The 8,712-nt window shown below is 43.5% G+C and overlaps 1 pseudogene; it reads left to right on the top strand.

Moving 5' to 3' along the window:
• The first annotated feature begins 480 nt into the window (after positions 1–480).
• Positions 481–6,757, top strand: LOC115147150 (uncharacterized; annotated as a pseudogene).
• The last annotated feature ends 1,955 nt before the right edge of the window (positions 6,758–8,712 follow it).

Below are 8,712 nucleotides of genomic sequence, written 5' to 3'. Positions count from 1 at the left end.
GTTATTCACTGTCTTTTTACTGTATTTTATTTCCTTACTTATCTATTGTTCACCTAATGCCTATTTTTTTACTTAAAAATTGCACTGTTGGTTAGGGCTTGTAAGTAAGCATTTCACTGTAAGGTCTACACCTGTTGTATTCGGCGCACGTGACAAATAAACGTTGATTTGATTTGATGCTAGTTCTGATTTCTACTGGGCAAAGGGCCACATACTTGCCTAAAATCTGTTTACATCTCACCATCTACTAACGTAAGCATCATCAACACAGGAAAAAGGCATTAACGAATAAAACAAATAATAATGAATAATTATGCATGACTGAATTGCTGTCATCACCACCAATGGTGAACAAAAGACCTTTCTCTCAGCAATTGTTTTTTTTTAAATGTCCTACCTAATTCTGTGGACTATTCTGATGCCTTTGACATTTTACCATGAACAGGTTGGACTGGTCTGACTTCCAACACATAGCAGGAAGAAGTCTGGGAATTCACCTCCCCAAGAGCGTTGGGACCTTGGTGTCATTCTGAAGGCACAGGACAGGTGTGTGTTAGTATGTGTGTGTGACAGGGAGAGGTGACAATACTGTGGAAAACAGGAGTGGAGACTGTATTGAAGCTACCAATCTGCAGATATAAAACACTGATCTTCTAGAGCCTGTGGATGCGCTGCAGCCTGGTGTGGAGGCCTGAGACTGAGACCTAGACACCTCTATTCTGTCTCTGAAATCACAGGTGAGCACCAACGCTAAATACTCGAGCGTTACTCTAATAACACTAATAATACTCTAATTTCTTCCCAATTCCTAAGTCTTCATAGCTGAGAGGAGGCACTGATGTGGTCAAATGTTGGAGCTACTGATAATACTCTTGGTACTAACGGTATCTCCATATTCTTGTGTGACTTAGGGTCATATTTCCATTAAATGTCATACAATTATTCAATACAAAAAGGGGATATGGAATTTAATTTGGAAAAAAGTGGAAGAAACTATTTCCCCTCTTTTAGTTCTGTAATATGTCATTATGTAATATGTAATATATTTATATTATTTAATTCGATTCGCAATCCATAGCGCAACCAGCCATTGGTATGTCAACACACATGGAGTGATGGTGTCGCTCTAGATTGCTCTCAAACTGTCTGGTGTCTCAGAAACAAATTGCTGTTTGTGGTCACATACGCCGAATACAACCTTACAGTGAAATGCTACAGGGGGTACCGGTACAGAGTCAATGTGGAGGCTATATACAGGGGGTACCGGTACAGAGTCAATGTGCGGGGGCACCGGTTAGTCGAGGTAATTGAGGTAATATGTACATGTAGGTTGAGTTATTAAACTGACTATGCATAGATAATAACAAACTGTAATGAAATAATAAGACAAGCACAATATTTTGACTTTTAATTCACATAGGAAGTAGCCAATGAAGGACCATATACAAATATACAAGACAGATCTCTCAGAGATTTATAGTAGATTCATCAACGCCTGAAATAATAAAAAACATGATAGAAACATGAGACACATATTTAAAATATATATTCTATACTATATAGTGGATCTCAATGACATGTTGAGCAATAAAGTAGCCCAAAGATATGTACACGTCTCAGAGGACCAAGTGTGAGACTGTGCCATATTCCGTCTCTGACTCTTCTCCAATTTCTAATAGTCTGTTTTCTCCAATAGAAAACAGTTAATTTTTTTATTTTACCTTTATTTTACTAGGCAAGTCAGTTAAGAACAAATTCTTATTTTCAATGACGGCCTAGGAACAGTGGGTTAACTGCCTGTTCAGGGGCAGAACGGCAGATTTGTACCTTGTCAGCTCGGGGATTTGAACTTGCAACCTTCCGGTTACTAGTCCAACGCTCTAACCACTAGGCTACCCTGCCGCCGTCCTAAAAGTATAGGAAACAGTGACTGCATTGATCAAGCCTCTGATCTATGCCGTGACCACAGTCAGCTCAGTGGCAATGTTTGCTAATTGTGACAGCCTGGGTGTTGACACTGGTACCACTGTGCCAGGGACAAACATGGTTGAGTGATCAGTCAAACAACGGATTTAACCGTGATCAGTCAAACAACCTTAGTCATCATCATCAATGAGTTATATTTGGGAACACGGATTGGCAGTCAATCAAGAGACTGTGGGCCCTTTAAAGACCTGTTGAAATGCATACAGTAGTCAAACATGTCGTTTTATTTGTCCGTTCATCAGTCAAACTCATTGTTTGATTTGCAGCCAAGCCACGGTCAAATATGTTTCATGTGAATTGTAAATATGTTGTGTACCGAATGTGCACAGCTGTATCCGGGCATAAGCGACATGAGCGGTCGCTCCCTGACCCAAAGGAACTCAGTCAGGGTTTCAACTTACTGTTGCGAGTTAAAATATTAGAATTTGGTTGTCCGTCAGCAGTTCGTCTCTTGTTTTGTTAGTCACTAACTACCCCTTGAATAGCCATGTCAGCTAACAATTTTTAGATTGATGAGTTAGTCGAGCCAGTTATCTAAACTCGTAAACCCCATGGCAAAATGTGTGGAACTGCAGAAAACGTGCTTTCAAAATCTCGCTTGGGGACCCACCTGTGTATGTGGTGATAAATGATTGTAAAATACTGTTTGGCTATTATGACAAATGTTAACTAAGAACGTCATTGATGCATGAACAACATGATGCTGTTGTCTTCGTCGGGATATTGTGTAAACGTTGTGGTAATGGTGTGGTTGCGTCGTGTGTGTGTGTGTTCACAGGCAGACATCATGGCCCAGGCGCAAGAGGAGAGACCCTCAGAACAGGAGAAAGAGATGGGAGAAGAGACCTTCCTCAAAGACCTCTATCAGTACATGAAGAAGAGAGATACACCCATAGAGAGAATACCACACCTGGGCTTCAAACAAAGTGAGTGTACTGCACGCAGAGAAACATAGGCGCACACACACACTGCATGCACTCACACACACACACACTGCATGCACTCACACACACACACACTGCATGCACTCACACACACACACTGCATGCACTCACAAACACACACACACTGCATGCACTCACACACACACACACTGCATGCACTCACACACACACACACACTGCATGCACTCACACACACACACACACACACACACTGCATGCACTCACACACAGCAAGTGTTGACATCTCTCAGGCAATGTATAGCTGACATTCTGTATATTTGTTCTGTGTTTCTAGTCGATCTGTTCATGATGTACAAGACTGTGAAAAGCATGGGCGGCTACCTCCAGGTAAAACAATGTCAATCATTTCCAACGCGTATTAGGTTTCAGCTTTTCGATTTAAAATAGGTCTGAGCAATTCATGTTGCAAGTCAAACCCCAGATGTTCACCGAACATCCTGGAAAGTTGTACTTGAAAGGAAACGTTCCTCATCAACCCTCTCACCAGTTGTAGAACTATTGTAATGGGGCCATATTCCATGTATGTTTTTGTTACACTGTACACAACGACACCATGTTAAAATGAAGCTGAATTGCTACCAGGTCACGACCCAGCAGCAGTGGAAGCAGGTGTACAACATCCTGGGAGGAAACCCCAGAAGCACCAGTGCAGCCACCTGCACCCGTAGACACTATGAGAAGTATGTCAAAGGAAACGTATCAAACATCTTATATGTATGTGTGCGTACACGTGTGTGTGTGCGTAGACGTGTGTATGTGTGCGTACACGTGTGTGTGTGCGTAGACGTGTGTATGTGTGCGTAGACGTGTGTGTGTGTGCGTACACGTGTGTGTGTGTGTGCGTAGACGTGTGTGTGTGTGCGTAGACGTGTGTGTGTGTGCGTACACGTGTGTGTGTGTGCGTAGACGTGTGCGGTTGTGCACATGGCTGTGTGCTCGTATGTCTTTGACACAGATATTTTGAATACTACCAGGTAGAGACCCTCAATACAGTATACGTGTGCAAGTCAGTGATGTGTGTGCGTGGCATGTTTTAATTGGTGCAGTTTAAAAAATGGCCTTTGTGTTGTCGTAGGCTGCTTCTGGCATATGAGTGTCATGTAAGAGGAGAAAACTACATGGAGGTCCTGCCACGGCACCAGCAGAAGCGTTTACATTACAGTAGTCTCAGTGAGGAGGAAGAGTGCCCCAGGACAGCCAAACGTAGCATGGCATATGGCGCTCTCCAGACTTCCCAGCAACAGGTACACTAACAAGCAAACATACACACACCCATAAGCATGTACGCACACACACTGACAAGTGCCCGCACACAGATGAAGACAGACACAAAGGCTGCGTTTACAGAGGCAGCCCACTAATTGTTCTTTTGACCAATCACATTAGATCTTTTTCAGAGCTGATTTGATTAATCAAAAGACCAATTAGTGAAAAAAAAGAATTGGGCTGCCTCTGTAAACACAGCCATACACACTAAGACACATATGCACGCACACACACACACACACATTTAAATGAATTGACTGACTCATTATTGGTATTTTCTCCTCTCAGAACCCCCATCATTTCCTGACAGACTCCAGAGTGAGGATCATCCCTATGCCTGCACACTACCATCCAAACTATCACCACCCTAGCCACCCCGCTCTGCCCCCCTATGTCCACCCACCTCTGAGCCCCAGCAGCCACCTCAGACCCCAACCCCCATATCTCCCCTCCCCTCAAGAGCAGACAGAAAGGGCCAAGCAGCCTCTGGAGCGCTTGCGCCTCCTGGCCAACCGGTACAAGTGCTCCTCAGACTGGAATGAGCCACTCAACCTCAGTTGCAAGAAATCTTGCCTAGAGTCAGGCGGTCAGCCTGCTTCGTCCTTTGCCCCTCCTCCCTCCAACAAATCCCCAAAGTTTTTGAATACGCCCTCGCCGCTTTACCCCACCAAGGAGATGGCTAAAGACGAGGGCTGTGAGATGCCGGAGGGGAAGTCACCCCGAGAGATCCTACCTCTACCCCTTGGCAACCAGAGATGGCTATGTCATCGACCTCACTTCCTCCTCTGGCGGTTCCTCCCGCAGCCCGACTCCAGCCTCCACCCCAGGCATGAAGACAGAGTCCCCCATTTCCTGTCCACTGCAGAGTCGCAAGGTCAGCGCCCCCTCCATGGTCCACGTCCCTAGACCCCTGAAGAGAGAATACCCAGATTGGCCCAGGGGGGAGAGGGGAGAAAGCCCCAAGCACAGTCAGGGGCCTCTCAATCTCAGCTGCGCTCTGCCCAACCCCCCCAGAGAGACAGGGGGAAGGATGGAGATCCAGATCCCGCTGGCGCTTCTCCAAGACTGGATAAAAGGAGGCCTGCTGTGTGGGCCTGCTGGTTCACGGCCTGGGGCTCCATCCCTGCAGGGTTCAACACCACCAGAGCCAAGGGAAAGGACACAGACCAGAACCGACATCTCCCTCACCATGGCGAACCATGCTGACCAGGTCTTCCACAGCCCTCACAGAGACCAGGATAGGAGCTCTGGGTACCTGAGGGAGAGGAGTCTGGAGAGGTACAGGAACCTGCCTAGCCCCACCATCACCTGCCCTACTTCCAGTCACCGCCACCCCATGGCGCCATACCAGATCTCCAGCTACAAGGCTCAGCTATCAGGGAGCACCCTACGTCACCCGGCCAGCAGGGACTTGTACCCCTGGGAGAAACAGGAGAACACCAGGGGGCCCTACCACCCAAGTCCCATGCAACTCCATGATCTACGGGACAGAGCCCAGCCAATCCCCTTGAAGATCCACCCCAGCAGTCAGTCTCTGGAACAGGATGATGTAGGCCCCACATCCCTAGCCTGTAGTACAGACACATCCCAGGGAATGGTGGAAAACTCTAGGAAGGCTTTGATAGTGGACCCCTCATCTTCCTCTCTAGTACCACTGACAACTGAGGAGTTCATGAAGTTAAAGAGGCTCATCTCAAGCTCCTCGTGAACAGAATGCAACAAGCCAACACTCCTGCTAATTTACAGAAAACAAGATGCACTCTGGGCAAAAGATGTAACATGTCAATGTTGACATTGGACGCTTGGAAAAGCATTACTGTACATACAATATTGCATAGAGAAATGCCCTGACACAACAAATATACATGTATATAGAGTACTGTTTCAGTTATGACACACAGTTCAAAGGGCATTGTAGCACTTTTGAAATACTACAGAATATGAATTGTCTTTTAATATTATGTGTTTTTATCCTTTGAAGCTTGCTAACAATTTATTATGCACTGGAGTGAAGTTATTATCCAAAATGAATTATTTTTGTGCCTTCATCTCTGGGATTTGTTTTGAACATGAAGTAGCATTGAAATAAATAGTTTTTAAAGTTTAATAACTGTCACGAAACTACAGGTTTACCACGTAGACAGCAAAGGTACATTTTGTGGGTGTTGAGAATTGTGAGCCATTACTGTTTTGAGGAGGAACAATTACAGTATATACAAATAAAATGTAAAAGAAACGTTTTATTGTGAAAATGTGAATGTTTTTATATACACTGAGTGTACAAAACAAAGTACTGACCAGGTGAATTCAGGTGAAAGCTATGGTCCCTTTTTGATGTCACTTGTTCAATCAGTGTAGATGAAGAGGAGACAGTTAAAGGAATTTTAAGCCTTGAGACATGGATTGTGTGCCATTCAGAGGATGAATGGGCATGACTATATATATATATTTGTAAAACAATTTTTTCCTATTCTTATTTTACGACAAGTAATGTTGGCAAATATTTCACACAATAAAAATTCTGATCGTTTTTTCCCTCATTTACTTCTAATCTTGTCAAACCCCTAACCAAGGTGGAACTTTGAAACGGTCGCAACAGCGAGACTGTGCTATTTGTGGCTGTAACATGAGATGCCAGGCAGTGTCCGTGTGAAACCGCACGCTAACTACAGTATATTCCTCAGAAACATGTCTGTACAGCAGCACCTGTCTGTTGACTTTGGACCGGAGCTTGTTTTGCCAGATGCGTAATTCCACAGGGTTTATTTTACATGAAATGTATAATTGCGTGTTTAACAGGACATAGCCTTAATTAAACACAGGTTCCCCTGAATGAAAAGGGAGAGAATAAAGAATAATGATATTCCTAAAAATAAACACTAAAAACACCTGACACATAACTGCACCAATTTAAAAGGTTTTGCTGAGTTACAGTTAAGGAAATGAGTCAATTGAAATAAATTCATTAGGCCATGTGTCCACCCACCTGGCAGCCACCCACCTGGCAGCCACCCACCTGGCAGCCAGGCCCAGACAATCAGAATGAGTTTTTCCCAACAAGAGCTTTAGAGACAGAAATTACCCTCAGAAAAAAAAAAATTTGTACAGATGGAACATTTGAGATCTTTTATTTCAGCTCATGAAACATGGTACCGACACTTTACATGTTGTGTTTATATTTTTGTTCAATATATTAACCCTCATACTACAAACATATTTTACAGACACGGATTGGAGTCATTATGACGCTGATAAGAAACTATTGGAAAAAGCAACAATCGCAGCAAAATAGCAACTTCGTTTTTTTTAAACATCGGACATGTAAATAATGTTATCTGAAATAGAAAAATAACCAAAACAGACTTATTTTATAGTTAAATTAGAATGATTTAGCATATATTGTTCAATAAAAATATCAATTTTCCCTTAAATGTGCAGCCCACATTAGTACTAAAGCTGATTTACCATCAGGATTGTATATACAGTAGTATCAGTTCGTTTAGAATCTTGAAGTAAATATTAATGTTTTCATATTTGTGGTAAAAACAGCTGTAATTTAAAGGGCTGTACACCAAAATGTGAAACATACTGTCCTTAATTTAATTGACAAAGCGTTTCACCCACTGATCTGAGAAACCAAAAACATGGCTTAGTTCTCCTTACTTACATACCCCACAGCCAGCATTAGCATCACTGCTAGTGGATCAATGGGAGCCTATGGAAGGATGTTTCAAAAAGCAAAGTCACTTCAAATTAAATGTTATAGCAACATAAATACCATAACAAGTTGAAAACATATACAGCACCACGTGTACATTCAGAGGGTAGCTGGTTTCTGTGTTACAGTTGTTACACGACTGACAGACTTATGACCGGTTTTGACTGCAAATAAGCATACATCTAAGTTTGTTTTGATTTTGAACACAGTCATACGTAGTTATAACCAGCTCACCAGAGTACATAAGGTGCTCCGTCTATCAGGCAGTGGCGACCCCTCATTCAGGGCAGGTGTTTTGAGACGCACCGATAGAGATATATAAAAACAGTTGAAGTCGGAAGTGCATGACACAAGTAATTTATCTTGGAAAATTCCAGAAAATGATGTCACGAACCGGCTCAAAGTGCATAACAACAAGGAAACAATGTGGAGATGAGGAATAACAAAATCTATTTATTTAACTAAATACACTGCTCAAAAAAATAAAGGGAACACTTAAACACAAATGTAACTCCAAGTCAATCACACTTCTGTGAAATCAAACTGTCCACTTAGGAAGCAACACTGATTGACATCAGGAGACGTGGAGGAGGCCGTAGGAGGGCAACAACCCAGCAGCAGGACCGCTACCTCCGCCTTTGTGCAAGGAGGAGCACTGCCAGAGCCCTGCAAAATGACCTCCAGCAGATCTGGTTTGGCGGTGGATCAGTCATGTTGTGGGGTGGCATTTCTTTGGGGGGCCGCACCGCCCTCCATGTGCTCGCCAGAGGTAGCCTG

This window comes from Oncorhynchus nerka, linkage group LG19, assembly GCF_034236695.1.
Source record: "Oncorhynchus nerka isolate Pitt River linkage group LG19, Oner_Uvic_2.0, whole genome shotgun sequence".
Taxonomy (NCBI): Eukaryota; Metazoa; Chordata; class Actinopteri; order Salmoniformes; family Salmonidae; genus Oncorhynchus; species Oncorhynchus nerka.
The sequence above is the reverse complement of the archived record's forward strand: the minus strand, read 5'-3'. Positions and strand labels throughout refer to the sequence as shown.